Raw genomic sequence first — 18,780 nt, forward strand, 5'->3', positions numbered from 1 at the left:
TGCATACGCTAGAGAATATGGCATCAAGAGTCTATTATTGTTAGTATGGCAATAAAAGTGTAATACCCTGACAAAACAGGTCTACCAGCTGGACTGTATGTGTATATTCTGGTATCATATGGTAATGTAGAGTTGCAATCATGTAATACTACTGTAGTATTAAGCACTGTTACCCACACCATGCACCATAATGTGAATGTGTAGGAATGCCTGTATATGACAGGTGTAATCCCCAGAGGTCATTAAGTACAACTGAGAGACACATAGACAGTAAACAAAGGAAATGCAGACAACAAAACTTGAATATCACATGCAACCAAGATGTGAACTGTTGTTTTATTAGCACACACAGCCACAGTTTGAATCCCGCCAGTGGTAGTAGTCTGCATACAGAATTATACACCACAACTGTACAGATATGTCCAGAATGTCTATTAAAGGGGCCCATATCTAATGCCTATCAACATGTCCCCCTGGGAAATCCATGGGATGATCCCAGATGTATAGGCAGCAAACAGGAAATACAACTGACTGACACACATCTATGACAACAAACCTGGCACACTAGCAACTCCCAATACCTTATGTGACTAAGAAGCCACGTATGTCCCATTTACACCCCAACCTGTTAAGCTGTGGTCAGAGTGTGTACAGTAACTAATGTGTAATCTGGAGCCTTGTGTGGCAACAGTCAGGTAGTGCTAACAAGCATTGCTCCCACAGGTACGCTGGATACAAACACTGTGCTGTGAAATACAGACCAATATAACCTGTACTGGTACCGTCCACCCTGGTATTGTAGGGGATTGTGAGTGTTGCAGTTTCTCTGAAAAATAAAGTATCAGTGGTCACTGTTGGCCACACTGCGCTACATAATATAACGGTGTAGGAAACCATGTACATGTGTGTGTCAGGTCACTAAAGGTGGAAGACGGCAATAGCCTTGATATGTCCAGGCATACCAGGTGGAAGACGGCAATAGCCTTGGTATGTCCAGGCATACCAGCATGTGGTCAACACATGACCAGAGTCTGTGCAGAAAGAATTGGATAGGAAAGTGCAAAACATCAAACTGGAATCCCACTGTATGTGTACAAACAGTTAGTTAGTGTTAACAAACATTCCCTCCACTGGTAAACTAGGTAAGAGGTCTATACTGCACGTAAAACCGGTTCATGTGTAATGATGTTGACAGCCATATCAGTATCAGTCTCCAATATAGGTCTATAGGGTAGTGTAGTAACACTTGTAAGGTACAGATAACAGCACTGACTAGGAAAGTAATATGGAGTACAGGAATATACTACTTGTTAACTGACAACTTTCTCTCCCCCCACCTTATCTCCAACAATAATCAACATACCCACCCCAACTGGTATGTACTGACTCTGATAATGGCCAATTGTTTGATACATATTCTGATGGTTCCCATGCATGTGCCATATTGAATTATTCCAACATTGCTGGCACGGTGCCATCAATGTACCTGCATGCTGTTCGTGTTACCACTGTGGTCCCATATATGCATGTGTTCTATTTGCTATGCAACTGTTCCGTATCTGCTGTCTGGGTTAATGGGAATATATATGCATGTTGTTATACTAACTCTGGAATGTGTTGACTATAACTAACCCATATATGATGTTGAAATCTAAACACTATAGCACGCTTGGGAAGGCCGGTCCCGGAGGACCCACCTGTCACACCTCAGTTGGCCGAGACACCGGGCACCAGCATGTCTGGGGCCCAACCCCCACACCACCCTGTCCATTGGTGTTGCACCACCTTCGGGTGGAACCGCCTCAGGGGATGGGGCTCGCCCCCCCCCCGGGAGTGGGCACAGAGAGGCACCTGTCACCTGTGGCCAGGTCGGGTTCGTGGTGCGTAGAGCGATCAACGACCAGGTCGGTGACCTTCTACGCCAGCTTGAGGGCCACATGTCACAATTAGAGTGTCAGCCTGGCTCTGTGGCTCAGCACCCAGCACAGCTACCTTCGGGGCTGTGAAGATGCAGTGGTGACTGCCCATGTGTGGAGACCTCAGTCCCACTGTTACCACTATGGGGCTTGTGGGCTTCTGATATCCAAAACACCCTTCGCCATCAAGGTGTTTACCCCCCACATGTGTCATATACCACCCCTGTATGTGTCTTGTGTGTCTTGTCTGTTAATCAACCCAACCTACCACCCCAAATATACCTACTACCCCTCCCCAACATCCCACTCCCACCTGAAAAAAAGGGTAATCTGTTCCCACGAAAAAATCTTGCCCCATACATAGCTGTCCGTTTTGCATACATGTCCACTGGACACATGTAATCTGGTCTAACTGGCATCACAATGAATTATTGTTGTCCTCGCCCCTCACCCAGGGGTTCGAGTGTCCAAATCTACCTCCAAATACAGTGTATATGCACAGCTGTTGCTGTAGAAGAAATGGACAGCTATGGACCTTCCCTACACTCTTCCTGCACATCCCATACTATTTTCCCTACTGTCTTTCCCTCTTTGTGCCCCTTTCTTCACCACTTTCCAATCAACCCCTTTTTGTTTTCTTTTAAAGGAATTAGCGTGGGGATAAGCGGGAGTAAGCACTTTTAAGCAGCAGTAAGTGGGATTAAGCCTGTTTGTGCAGGTGTAAGCAATGCCTACACTGATTAAGCAATTCAGAAGCTGAGTATAAGAAACAGTAACCGTAACTTAGCGGTGCTTACCGTCACGCAAACCCACTTACAACTGCTCAAATGTGCCTTAATCACACTGTATCCAACAGCCCTTGTTCTGCCTAGCATCAAAATAAGCAGCCTCTGATGAAGCATTCCATTAGAATGTGAAAGCGCTTACTGAATTTTAAGTCTTTGGCTTTGCTTGCTTTTTACTATTTTATTTCAAATAAACAGTCGGCTTCTTATTGTCGTGTTTTGGCTGCCTCTTTCAGTTCTGCTTTTTGGGATTTTATGGATTGTTGCTGTAGCTGAGGAGCCTCACCCTTGTCTTGGAAATTTTAGTTTAGTTTAAAGTACAGTGCAGGCAGACTGACTCAATACTGGGCTACATCTCCTATGTGGGAATACACATGTACCTGCATAGATAGCAGGCTGTACAGGCATGTCACATCACAGAGTAACAGACACCTGTGTGAAAGTGCATAACTACAACGAATGTGAATACAGCCACAGCCACATATGGTAAGCTAGCGTACTATTACAGTATATGGACTATCAGATTTACACCAATCTCATATGAGCCACTCACACAACAACCCTACATATACTGGGCCACTACACAGTGTGGTCCGATGGCTGTCTGTGGTTTGGGACATGTGTGTGTTCGCCCCTACAAACATGTAAGCTGATAGGGTGACATACAGTGGAGCAGCATGTAACATCAGATAGAACAGGACCAAGAACAATGACATCTACTACAGTCTCTACACCGGCCAAGGTACACATGCACTATACACACACTGTCGACATTTACCAAACTTACACATACCTCAGTACTGTACACACAACCACAGGATGCCTAGGCTATGTCCTCAAATATAACCCCTACTATACATAACATGTGTAGCAGTCTGATATCTCACTGGCTTGTTATCAGATATGCTGTCAATGAATATGGTGTACAGAACATATGCACCCCCTACTACATGACATATGTACAAAGGCTGACAGAGTTGTGTCTGGAGGCACAAACACAGGGCCAATATTGACATGTCACTGTGATAACATCATACATTTCCTGTCATAACAGGGAGGGATATGACATCAGTAACTCTCCCAGCTGTCACCATCTACTGACTGCAATCCTCACACTACCTTCTGCAGTTGACTCTGTGGGTAACACGGCACCACACACTGCCCAGTCTGCAGATGACCTTACAGATGGGGATTCCTCATAAACATAGCACTGACATGACAAGTATTAAAACATGTAGGATAGCCATATCCACACACACCCTGTTAAACCAATATTACCCCAACTGCAGTATAGCAGCACTTACAGTCTGTAGTCAGGACAGGCACATCTCCCTCCTGTGTGTTGGCCTGTTTCCACAGTGTATATTGTCAGAGGTAAGTCCCCAATCCACCTGTGATGCTGTTTGCCAAACAACAGATCTAGTTCCTGCTCACAGTGAATAAAAAGGCCCAACACCAACATGATGTTCCTAGATATTGGAGTGTGTTTCCATGCAATTGGCTATGGGAATATAACCACAGCTGTTCCACATGCAATTAGCTAGAGGAGGGCTGTAATCCATACAGAGGCCATCAGCTGATCATGAGCATCACTGACAAAACACATGCCACTGCCTAAGCAAAGCAGGTGTAAGTCTCCACATCCACCAGAGAGGGAGTGAGAGAGGCAGACAGAGGCAAAGATAAGTCAGGGTGGGTTGGGAGAGTAAAAGGTAAGCATGTTTGTGTCACACACCTACCAGTCCAGGGTATCGAACCCCTGACTGACTATGTACTGATATCCCATCTGTTATCCCTGCATGGTGGATATTGTGATTTATGCTAGGGGCACCATATAAGAAATTTTAAATACCCACTCAACATTGAGTCCAATTGTTACACACTCACAACCACCTCCACACAGGACATGAATGACAAACATCAACACACACCTGAGATTAGAACCCCTAACTAGTTATTACACTACAGCACTATGCAATTATAGAACACACCATAGAGATTACTGGAGTAGCTGTTCCCCAAAGGTTTATTTCACAGTGAGTGACATCAGCAGGATTGCCAAAATAGGGCAAATGAATTGTAGTGAGTGTGACTAGCCAAACATGCATTGCTCTCTACACAAGCACAGGAACAGACACAAAAGCATCCACAACTCCCATGTGTGAGAATAGAACCCCTACCAGAGTTCTATATCACATTACAGTATTACACTGTTACAGCATGCACCACAGACATTGCTGCAGTACTCTTTCCCCAAAGGTGTACTTCACAGTGATTGACATTAACAGGATTCTCAAAGTAGGGTATTTGAATTGTATTGAGTGTGACGAACCTAAATTGCCCTAATTAGTCTGTATGCATTAACTGCTGTTCTGGTCAGAACAAAAATAACCTGCTTTTGCAGGTCATGAACTCTGTACACTATAGTCACAGTAACTAACCACTAAGCTATCACAACAGTACATAAGACTGCGGTTTCACCAAAGTAATCCCACCATAGGCTAATCAAACTGAACATGTGAAAGGAATGTATATACAGTTGTCCATAAAAGACCTCTCCAAAGCCAACTTCATGCTACTCAAGGCAGAAGTGACAATGTTTGTTAACCCCATGGAGACAGGAGCTGGCAGTTCAACTGATGAATCCTGCACTAGGGCACTGTATGAGCACATCCACTTGTGCATGATTCCTGACATCCCACATAGAACCACGATGCTCACCTCCCAAATAAGCAAGCCAGTCTGGTGGTCTCCTGCCATTAACAGAGTATACAACAGAAGTTAGACACCGTTGAAGAAAAAAGGATAATACAGGGATGCAAACAACTCCCATACCAGCCCCGGTAAGATGTTGCAATCCCTCATGGAATCCTCCAAAGCTGGTTATGTAACTAAAATATCCACAGATTCCACAGACAACCACACAGCATTCTATAGTTATGTCCAGAATCTAACTGGCAATGCTCAGAAATGCTCTGAGCTACAACAGAATGGCATTACATAGACTGCTCCCATGGAATGTACCAATATCCTGGAAGATTGCTGTAGTGCAACATTCACCCCCCTCACCTCCAAAAGGGCCCATGTCAATACAAAAAAAGTTCCATTGTCCAGTAATCACGGCCACAGAGGCAGGAACCGCACTATCCACAGCTAAGAATACATCATCCATGGGACCGGATTACATTCTGGGCTGTGTACTACATGAACTACAAAATGAAATGGCAACTCACCTAACTGTCATGTGTAATCATAGCCTCACATCAGGCCTGGTGGCCACTGAGTGGTGCACAGCTGCAATTATCCTGCTCCACAAGGGGGTATCCACCTGTGATCCCTGGAACTACCATTATATCAGTCTGACGAGCTTGATCTGCATGGCCATGGAATGCATTATCAGGGATGTTTTGAACACAGACATTGGCAACCCTCAAACACTGGACCCCACACAGATTGGGCTCATGGAGGGCCAGTCTTGTCTCCTGAAACTGATTGACTGCTTTGACTGAGTCTGCATTGCTGTTGAAGAGGGTAAGGCAGTCCACAAAGCCTATGTGGACCTCGCCAAGCCCTTCAACACCATCCCCCATTCTGGAAACATAGATTAACATACTAATCCAGCCATACATCAATATGCCACTCGATGGTTTGCCACATGGCTTACTGACAGAACCCAAACTGTAAGTGTAACTGACTCCAAATCCATCACCAGACAAGTGACAAGTGGAGTACCTCAGGGTTCAGTCCTGGGACAACTGTTGTTTGGCATCTACATCTCTGAAGTACAGGCCAACAGTACAGGACTCTGGCTAACAAAGGTAACAGATGACTGCAAAATGGGAGTCATTATGAGCCTGACTGTACTGCATGATATGTTACTGATACCAGCCTGACATCATACAGGTGGGAAGAAGTACTGTTAACATCTTGTGCCCTTGCCATGTAAGGTCCTGGATATGGGATCTGCAACAGTTGGTAGTGCATTTCAGGGCAGACATGTTTGGCTGCGGAGGTAATATCTATTCATGCATGACGTATGTTGTTTGTGCCTGTAAACCCTATTAATGGTGCATGTGGGCATATATGTTTCTGCTATGTTCCCACTTTATCTACAGATGTATGTCCGTATATACCTATATAGATATAAATATCTGCTTACATATATGTGTGTGTGTGTGTGTGTGTGTGTGTGTGTGTGTGTGTGTGTGTGTGTGTGTGTGTGTGTGTGTGTGTGTATATATATATATATATATATATATATATATATATATATACATATATCAATATGTTGTATCTGTTTAGACATTAATATATTTTCACACACACATACATCTACATGTTGGAATATATTCTCTGTACTGTTGAATGACTGGGCTGGATGATATGTTTGTGAATACAGCAGGCTTACATATATCTGAGATGGCTTAGAGGTAAAGTACTTTGGCTATGGTGTGCATGGTCCTGTGTTCAAGCCTAGCAGCGGTTGTTTGTTTTGTTGCTAGGTAGAACAAGGGTCGATGGATAAAGAGTAATTAAGGCACTTTAAAGTAGTTGTACGCAGGTCTGCTTGGAGGTAAGTACTGCTAAAGTCTGGTTACAGTTTCTTATACTCAGTTAGCTGCTGAATTGCTTAACCTGTGTAGGCATTGATTAGCTCCACACAAACCCAGACAAACCTGCTTACAACTGCTTTAAAGTGCCTTAATCACTATGTATCCAACAGGCCGTGTTCTGCCCAACAACAAAATAAACAGCTCTTGCAAGGCTCAAACCAAGGACCCTGCACACCAGAAACAAAGTGATTTGCCACTAAGCAATAACAGATACAAACAAATCTGATGTTTTCGGAAACATATCATCCATTCCAGTCATGCAACAGTACAGACAATGTATACCAGCATCTAGCTGTATATGTGTGTGTAAATATATTAATATCTAAACAGATAAATTATATCGAGATATGCATATATATATATATATATATATATATATATATATATATATAGTTTTAGAAATTAATATATATAGGTTCACAGATTAGTACTAAGCTAACTGCCCTTGTGAGCCATTTTAAGCCTAGCCAATTATCCCTTGTGAGACTCAAACCCTGCACTTTGTGTTTGTAAAGCAAACACCTTAACCATTAGGCTACCCTCCCTAAATATTTTATGACTTTTCTCTAAATGTCACAGGCATATTTAGGTTCATAGATTAGTACTAGGCTAACTGCCCTTGATAACCATTTTAAGCCTAGCCAATTATTCCCTGTGAGATTCAAACCCTGTACTTTGTGTTTGTAAGGCAAACACAGTAACCATTAGGCCACCCTCCCAATGATATATATATAAATTTCTAAAACTATATACATATATATCAATATATATGCACATATATACATGCATATGCCTAAATAGACACATATATGTGTCTACACCTATATGTCTACATATACACAGCACTTTATATAGGTATATACAGACATAGTTTTTTATATATATATATATATATATATATATATATATATATATATATATATATATGTTAGCAGATATATAAATCTATATAAGTATATATGGCCATACATCTGTAGATAGCAATGGCAGATTAATAAATGCACATATATCCACATGCACCATTAATGGGTTTGAGAGGCCCCACACACTATATGTCTTGTATGAATAGGCATCCCCCCCACAGCCAACCATGTGGGCCCTGCAATACACTACCAAGTACAGTCTGCCTCCCATAGGACATGTAATATGTGGAAGCCATCAACATCCCCAGGATACAGATACACAGACACAGATATGCAGATACATACATATATATATATATATATATATATATATATATATTTATATGACTACACATACACACGCAGATATATGTACAGTAAGATACATATGTAGAAGGTGCACATGAAACAGCCACTATGCCTACAGTTAACACCTGAACAACTGGACACTGTATGGGCCAACCATACAAATGTCAATCATTGCCTGTAACATATACCCATAGAAAGGTCATAGGAAAGACACCACACACAGGTTTTCAGAAATGGGAATCCTTTAATTATGTACTATAGCAGTTCTATATGCCATGTCATATAGCTGTTCAGATACTGACAACCATATAAACAGAGTACTGCAACTGTGGAACAGTTACACTAATACAGTAGTCGGGAAAGGTTCACAACTGTTGCTGTCCAGGCCAAGCCCTTCAAATTGTACAATAGTGAAGACAGACTGAACCACGGGATACCAATCAATCAACAGTATGTACTGCAGGTGTGTAGTTCAGCAGCCTCTATCTACACTCTGTACAAACTCATTAGGAGGTAAAGACGTTTTATGATCAAATGGGTTGTAACTGGTACATAACAAGGCATAACTGACACCATCTCGAGCACACCGACAAACAGAACAGTCTGTATGGCAGTAGGCAGTAGGCTTGCAGTACCCCAATTCATGTACATAATGTCAATATAGGTGAAGTATACGGTACTGTACATCCAGATACCTTTTGGCAGCTCACCCCTGATACCCCCACATTTTGTAACAGCCTAAGTCATTTATGGTGCTCCCCACCTACACTCAATAATACAGGCCCATTTACCACTGTTACATACACTGGCCTCTGGAGTTTATAAGGGCACACATGTATTGTGTAGGTGACGCCCACACATATATGGCCCCAGCCCCACTGTATGTGTGGGGGGTATAACAGCAGTGGACTAATGGCAGCAATGGCAGTGTGATATACTCACAGCCCACTACAGAACATACCCCAACAGCATGACAAATGTGCAAAGCTTTGTATGTAGATGGAGGACAGAGGCTGGAACACAGGCACATATGTGGAACACTGTTGCCATACACTAAGCAAGGTGCTGGTGTCAGAGGATAGTCTGCAACATACCCTTAGTCAGTGAATTGAGGTTAGACACAGAAATGGATGTAGCCATGTACTGATAGCATGCAGCACACACACTGCCAGTGTAATATCTGACATAGGACCTGTGCGGTGGACGGACAACACATGATAGGCATACCTCTGTCCAGCAAGAGGATAGGCCCCTAGTAGTGAGCTATGCAGACAGACTGCATTCCAAGGTATACTAGTATGTACGCACACACACACACACACACACACACACACACACACACACACACACACACACACACACACACACACACACACTAACACCAGTACTATGCAAAGCATAACACAACTCTACTCAGTCTGTCTGTAGTTCCTGATCTTCCTACAAATATGTGGCCACTCTTGAGTGTGCAAGTTCTCCTGTAAGAGGCATTGCTACCTGCTGTCTGTAACACTGATGCCCACACACAGGAAGGATGTCCATCACACAGGAAATGTAAAGGGACCACATCCACACGCTGTAGGGATTTATATTGGGTGGTTGACATGACAGTGGTAATTGGAAGTAGTCACATGTGTAATTTTTTATATATATATATATATATATATATATATATATATATATTTTTTTTTTTTTTTTTTTTTATGGCTATCTGGATAAGTATATGTACATATATTTCCACCATATGTCCTGGACTTGGAGTGTAGACTTACCCCAGCCCCTATAGTCCCCAAGTTGTAGTGCAAGGGAATGACAGGTATGTATAGCAGGTATATTACTTGACTATTACTACTGTCACTGGGATTGTCTTCACAGACATGGTGTGTGTGTAAGGTGACATCTGCTTATAAAATGTGTGCCATTGGCTACTGACAGACATCCTGAGGAAATCATTGTAAAGTAAAGCTAGCATGTAATACCCCTGTGGAGTGCAGCAGAGATATTTGCCAATATATGTGGAACTTCAGACACACCCTGTACAGTCCAGAGGTTTATACATAATCCCTTAATGCACAACATGTGTACCAGGCCTGACAATATGGATGTAGACAGCCATGTAGATAGGTATAACACATAACGACTGGAATACATTTGCCACCATAGGTTTTGGATTCACACACTCCTGTCTGGCCTGATAGATAATGACTGCTGGTACAGGGGTGCCATGGACACATACTACCCACTAGATATTGACATACATCTGTACAGCATCCCACTGCTCTGTCTGACATTCATTACTTTTAAGGGAGGCCCGATAGCAGTACATCTGGCAAGTATCTGCACATCACATCTCACTGGGTAAGTACACTAGGCTGCTAGGCATGCAACAATGGGGGAATGCACATGTACCTGCATATATAGCAGGCTCAACAGCCATGTCACAGCACAGGGTAAGATACATCTGTGTGAAAATGCCTAACCACAACCAATGGGAACACAGCCACAGCCACATATGGTAAGCTAGCATAGTTTTACAAAATATGGACTATGTCTTATGAGGGATATGATGTCATTAACTATCACAGCCTTCACTATCTACAGACTGCAATCCTCACACTATCTTCTGCATTCCACAGATAGATGCACCGTGGCTAACACATGAAACCAAAGGCACAACACTGCCCAGTCTGCAGATGCCCTGCAGATGGGGATTCCTCATATACATGGAACTGACATGGCAGGTATTGTGACATGTTCAACAATCATACCCAGACAAACACTGTTAAACCAACATTACTCCAAATGCAGTATAGCAGCACTTACAGTCTGTAGTCAGGTCAGGCATATCCTCCTCCTGTTCGTTTCCCTCTTTCCACAGTGTATGTTGTTAGAGGTAAATCCCCAAACCATCTGAGCTGATGTTTGCCAAACAGCATATCTAGTTCCTGCTCACAGTAATTGAAAAGGGCCAACACCACCATGATGTTCCTAGGTATTGGAGTGTGTTTCCATGCATTTGGCTATGGGAATGTTACCACAGCTGTTCCACATTCAGTCAGCTAGGGGAGGGCTGAAATTCATGCAGAGGCCATCAGCTGATCATGAGCATCACTTAAATTACACATGCTGCTGCCTAAGCAAAGCAGGTGTGGGCCTCCACATCCTCCAGAGAGGGGGTGGGGAGGCAGACAGAGGCAAATACATGTCAGGGAGGGGTGGGAGAGTAAAACTGAAGCATGTTTGTGTCATGCACCTACCAGCACAGGGTATCAAACCCCCAACAACTATGTAGTGCTATCACAGTTCAATGCGGTTATTGGATGCTCCACATGAGTTACCTGCCGTGGAGCACTCAGAACATATATGTGATGGTGAGAGACATCTGCAACAGGGATACAGTAGATATACGGTAGGTGACGTAAACATGCCTGTCTGCATGAACAGGTGCCAGTGTCAAGACAGGCACACTCACACAGGGGCGCACACAGACTGACACACTTGGCAGGGCCAGGAGTGCAACTCATCATTAGTGGAATTGCCACAACACATCAATGTGCAGTTATCACATGCACCACATGGGTCATACGGAGGTCGTATGAGCAAAGAGCATAAGGAGGTGTCAGTCATCAGACAGCATGCTTCAGTATGCCCTGGTGGGTTGTAGTGAGTGTAGATGTGGACATATGCACCATACAACACACACATGAACAGACATGGTGTCATTTCTGACATGCATGGGTGCATGACTGCATGGGTGTGTGGTGGTCAACTGTGCCAGCAGGCTGTACAAGGGTAGGCGATGGGTATACCTTGGCATCAGGCCACATGACAATGGTCTGCATTGTGGCTCACACACACAGGTGGGTATTGCATCCCTCATCCAGTAACCTAGGTGGCTATTGTGTGTGGCCAATGCTGTGCATCACTTAGTCCATGACATGGATGGTGTCTGGGATGTGAACACCTCCCACGTGCATGTACAGTGACATGTGCTACTGTACCTGGGTGCCTGGCCCATGTTGTGAACACAGATTATCATCAGATGTGCCAGTCTTGCCCACCTGTGGCAGGAACTGGTAATGGGCAGCAGGTTTACCCTGCACCTACATTGATAGCATGCTAACTGCTTTCCCTGATGTCAGTGTCATCTGTCCATACAGGGCATGTTGTCAGGCATGGTATGTCCATTGTGAGTCACATGTGAAGGCACCATAGGTGGTGCAGGTGTCCATTGGGGAACATGGTAGAGGTGCACTCTCTGCATGTACATGCATATTGGACAGATGGGCAGGGTGGCATACCCTCTGTAGCCCACTGCTATCACTACATAGTTACTATCAGTGGCCAATATGCAGTGTACTACCCACATATTGGCTGTTGCCTAGGCATGTGTGTGCATATGACACATGGGTTGAGTGTGTGCTCTGGGTAATAGTGGGGTTGCTAACTGTGATTGGCTGGCCTTGATGTCACATGTATGGGTATTGCTTTACACCCCAGCCTCTCAGCTAATTTACATCTGTTATCCCTGTATGGTTGACATTGTGATATATAGTAGGGCCACCATAAAAGAAATAAGCAAAACCCCTCTACATTACCCACAGGTGTCACACACCCAGAACCACCTCTACACAGGATACGAGTTACAAACACACACACCCACACACCTGTCATGTCTGGGAGCTGAATCCCTACCTAACTAGTTTATTACTCTACAGCACTACGCCGTTATAGTACGCATCATGGACATTACTGAAGTATTTCTTCCCCAAAGGTGTATTTCACATTGAATGACATCAGCAGGATTACCAAAGTAGGGCATTTCAACTGTACTGCGAGTGACTAGCCTAAAATGCATTGTTCCCTACACAGACAGTGAGACACACACAAAATATCCACAACTGACATGTGGGTATAGAACCCCTGACTGAGATCTATATCACATGACAGCATGGAGCTGTTATAGGATGTACTACAGGGATTACTAGAGAAATCTTTCCCCAAAGGTGTATTTCACAATGAATGACATCAGCAGGATTACCAAAGAAGGGCATTTCAACTGTACTGCGAGTGACTAGCCTAAAATGCATTGCTCCCTACACAGACAGTGAGACACACACAAAACATCCACAACTGACATGTGGGTGTATTGAACTCCTGACCAAGGCCTATATCACACTGCAGCATGGAGCAGTTATAGGTCACACCACAGGGATTACTATGGAACTTTTTCCACAAAGTTGTATTTCACAATGAATGGCAGCAGGATTGCCAAAGTAGGGCATTTGAAATGTACTGCGAGTGCGTAGCCTATAATGCATTGCTCCATACACAGACATTGGAACCCACACAAAACATCCAGTACTGCCACGGGTGGAGATGGAACCCTACTACAGTTCTAAATCACACTACAGCAGTACGCAGTTATAGGACGCACTACTTAGATTACTGGGCTGCACCCTTCCCAGAGGTGTATGTCTAGGTTAGTGACATCAGCAACCTTGCCAAAGTTGAGTATATAAATTGTACGGAGTGTGAGTAGCCTAAAAAGCATTGCTCTCTACTCAGTCAGACACACACACACACAAACACACACACACACACACACACACACACACACACACACACACACACACACACACACACACACACACATACACACAGATTCATACACAAACACACAGTTTCCAGGTCTGGGGTTAAAACACCTACCTGATTACTTTATCACATTACAGCAGAAAGCAGTGACAAGACACACTATAGAGATTACTGGGGTATTACTTTCCCAGAGGCGTATTTCTAGGTGAATGACATCAACAGCCTTGCCAAAGTTGAGTATATGATTTGTAAGGAGTGTGAGTAGCCTAAAAAGCATTGCTTTCTACTCAGTGAGACACATACACATTCAAACACAGTCACCAAGTCTGGGGTTAGAACACCTACTTAACTACTTTATCACACTAGAATAGTACGCAGTTACAGGATGCATTATGAAGATTACTGGGTAATAAACTTCCCAGAGGTGTATTTCTATGTGAGTGACATCAGCAGTCTTGCCAAAGTTGAGTATATGAATTGTACGGAGTGTGAGTAGCCTAAAAAATATTGCGCTGTACACAGTTAGACACAGACAGTTACCAGGCCTGGGGTTAGAACACCTATCTAATTACTTTACTCACACTAAAGCTGTACAAAGTTACAAGATGCGCTACGGAGATCACTGGGTTATGATTTTCCCAGAGGTGTAGTTCAAGGTGAGTGACATCAGCAGCCTTGCCAAAGTTGAGTATATGAATTGTATGGAATGTGAGTAGCCTAAAGAGCATTTCTGTCTACACAGTCAGACACACACACAAACACACACTTGCACAATGGCCAAGTCTGGGGTTAGAACTACAACCTAACTAGTTTATCACTACAGCAGTACGCAGTTATGAGATGCGCCATGGAGATTATTGAGCTACAGCTCTCCCAAAGGTGCATTTCACATTGGATGACCGTAGCAGGCTTTTCATAATACTGCTATGGGGAGGGCAGTGTGTGCATGGGCCATAACCCATTCATGTAGGGGTTGACATGCCACATCTGGGCACGCAAGGGGTCATATGTCACAGGTACGTGTATACAGCTACTAGATGACTATTTCCTTGTACAGTCATGTTGCACAGCTGGCACATGCACCACATAGTCTGTCATGCTGACAGATACTGGTGGCTAGTATCTGCAGTGAGTGACATCTGCACCTCATGTGTTTGGGGCCCTTTGGCTGTGTGCTGGGTGTTGAACAAACTCCAGGAAAACAGCAACCAGTCACCTCAAACTCTTTATTCACCAAGAAAAAACAGTTGTTAAGCGCTTTTGAAAATTTTCATCTGAACAACATCATTTTATCAAAAACATTCCCGATATATACCCCTCACTAATTAATTACATGATGTATTCAATTAATCATTTAAAGTAAAACTAACAAATTTTTAAAAAACATTACTAAATATAAAATTATCTAATACTATATGCCAATAATTTTAACAGGTGAGTTATAGAACAACTGTCATTTAATCCAGGATAATTACAGGTATCCAGTAAGATCTGCCATCTAAGTTCCTGTTTATCTAAATGTTGATTTATTATCCACCCCTGTAAATCCTTGTGTATCTGTGCTATAATTAAAAAATTTAAATTGTTATTGTCATATTTTTCAACATGCCTATAAAGTGCGTTTGTGCATTTTTTATTTTTGATATCGAAAACATGTTCATATATCGGCTTTTTAAAAGCCCTGCTGTTTTTTCCAATATAAAATGCTAAACATTGATTACATTGCACAACATAAACAACATTGGATGTATTACATGAAAAATGTCCTTTAACTTTATACTTCCTGTTCCTAATGCAAAAACTATCCATAATATTTATATAGGAACATAAAGAACAACAACCACATTTGTTGTACCAAGCTGAGCCTGTCTCATACCTGTATTATAAAAATTCCCTTTTTCCAATCTAACTTTTAGAGACCTATCCTTTTTATAGACCACAGTTGGTGTGAGACCTAACTTTTCCACCAAGTCATTATTTTTAAGCATTACATACCATTTTTTACGAATACTACTAAAAATCAAATCACTATCCAAATTGAAAGTAGTGATAAAACTAAGTATGTATTTATTCCCTTCAGTTGATGTATTAACATAGTTCCTTTTATCATTCATCTGACAACCTAGTATGGGTAAATATATTCCATTTCCTCTTTTGGTAATAACTTCATTATATACCCTATTTAATAGACCTTCTGGGTCGGCCCTTCTTCGAAACATATCAACTATCTTGTTAGCTTCTCTAATAAACTGATCATTTTAGAAACCATTTTGGCCTCCCGAACAAGCTGCCCCTTTACTACTGCTTTTTTTGGTGTTTGGGGTGCCAACTAGAATAATGTAGATATGTGTTGGAAAAGGTTGGTTTCCTATATAAATTAGAATAAAAACAATGATTTTCAAAATCCTTTCCAACCTCAACATCTAAAAAGGAAATAGAACTTGAGTCGTAATGGGATGAAAAACTCAAAAAAATCAACCGTATCGTCTATATATATTAAAAATTAATTCAGTTTGTCTTCCATATCAATCCAATATATAAAAACATCATCCAAAAATCTAAGATACATGGACCAACATTGAGAATACATACTATGTAAAATATATTCAGATTCCCAATGGGCCATAACATAACTTGCAAAACTGGGGCCACATACCGCCCCCATCGCCACACCAGTAGTCTGTTGGGTCTATATTATAATAGCGAAAATCCTTTTAAGTGAATGCGAAAACACCTACAGGTATTGCACGAACCGCGATTATGCCGATTGTACTAAACCGCGAAATTCAAAAAGTCGAAGTGTCATGGTTGGCCCGTCTGCAGTACAGTTCCGTAAGGTAAATGTGCGATAGTTATGGACCTTAGGGTTAGGGTGCAGGTTAAGGTAAATGCATAGATAGCTAATGTATGTAAGGTTTAGTGTAGGGTTAGAATTAGGGTTTTGTTAAATGTATGTGTGGATTATTTGTTTTGTTTTGGTATATCGCTGTAGGGTAAGTGTGTGATAGTTACGGACCTTAGGGTTAGGGTGCGGGTTAAGATAAGTCCATAGATAGTAATGTATGTAAGGTTTAGTGTAGAGTTAGAAGTAGGATTTTGGTGCTTTACTTTAGGGTTAGAAATAGGGTTTTGGTTAGTGTATGCATGTGGTTTATTTATTTTGTTTGGGTAGGCAGTATGTAATGGGAGGTAGAGTTGGCCAACTATGGGGATTTGATTTTTTGTATTTTGCAGTTTGGTACGTTCGGCATATTCGTGTTGGTGTTTTCACATTCGCTTAAAGGGATTTTCGTTATTATAATATAGACCCAGTCTGTTTATAGGTTTGCCCTTCAAAATGAATAAAATTATTTTTTTAAAACTACTTCCATAAGGGTTGTACAAGCATTTATCATCGTATTATTTAACATTTTTGTTAAATATAATTCCTGTTCAAACCAAACTAAACCCAATTCATGAGGTATGATAGAAAATAGATCATGAACATCCATGGTCACAAAAAATCCATTTTCACTGTAAGGTAAATTGTTTAATTTATCCAAAAACTGCCATGAGTCCTTTAATATATTGGTATTATTTGATATACCATTTTTTTGTCTTGTTATCAATCCATTTTGCAATGTAACAGGTTTTAGACCTGCACCCATCAACTATTGGTCTAAGGGGTGGGTGTTCAAGACATTTATGTATTTTTGGTATACCAAAAATACTAGTTAAAGCTGGTTTATCATTCAGCATAAAATCATAATCATCCTTATTAATCTCGTATTGCAAAAGCATGTCATACAAAAGTAAATCAATTCTCAGAAATGCCACATTAATTTCATTTCTTGACACTTCGAAATATTTATCAGTAAAAAGCAAGGCATTGATTTTATACTGGTAATCAAATGAATTCATAACAATGTCACTGTCATCAACCAAATTATGGAGTAAAACATTTTCATAATCAGTAACATTTGTAAAATTAGACCCATTCTTATTATTTACAATATTGTGAATGTCATATTCACACATTTTTTCAAAAGTTAAATTGGAGTTAATCAAAGGTGGATTGAATACACTGGGCCGGTATAATGAATTTTTCTTAGCATATGACTCATTAAATAACATTTTAAGATTTAGTTTTCTTGTGAATAATTTTAAATCACAAAGTACATCAATTACATTTGCTCGTCGGGCTTGTACAAAAGTAAAGCCTTTTGACATATATCAGCATGTCCAGTGTTAATAACTTTGGCTGAATAATTATATATTTTAAAGTCACCCAGAGTTTCGGGTTTGTATTGATAAACGACATCAAACTGTTCAGTTATCTCCTGTAGTAACTGTTGGTTTGTTTCGGATGAGTTCCTTGTTTGAAATGTGCTTCCCTGATATCCTGTTGTCTCCATGAGGGAAGCCGCTTCCTCAAATTCTGATTTTGAATGCGTTCAGACTGCCATGGGCCTGCCCCCTCTAAAGGGACCATCTCATCCACTTGCGTGTTGACATTACTACCATTATCCAACCGTTGATTGGCCCTTCGTTGGTTGCCTAGGGAACCCAGTGGTGCTGGATACACTTTCTTCTGCAAACAAATGCAAACCTGTTTCTGTAACCGAAGAAGGAATTTTGGGGGCTTTTGATGCACGTTGTGAACTGGTGGAGTTAAATG

The sequence above is a fragment of the Protopterus annectens genome, chromosome 8.part1, assembly GCF_019279795.1.
Source record: "Protopterus annectens isolate FY-2018-M chromosome 8.part1, PAN1.0, whole genome shotgun sequence".
In the NCBI taxonomy this organism is placed as follows: domain Eukaryota; kingdom Metazoa; phylum Chordata; order Ceratodontiformes; family Protopteridae; genus Protopterus; species Protopterus annectens.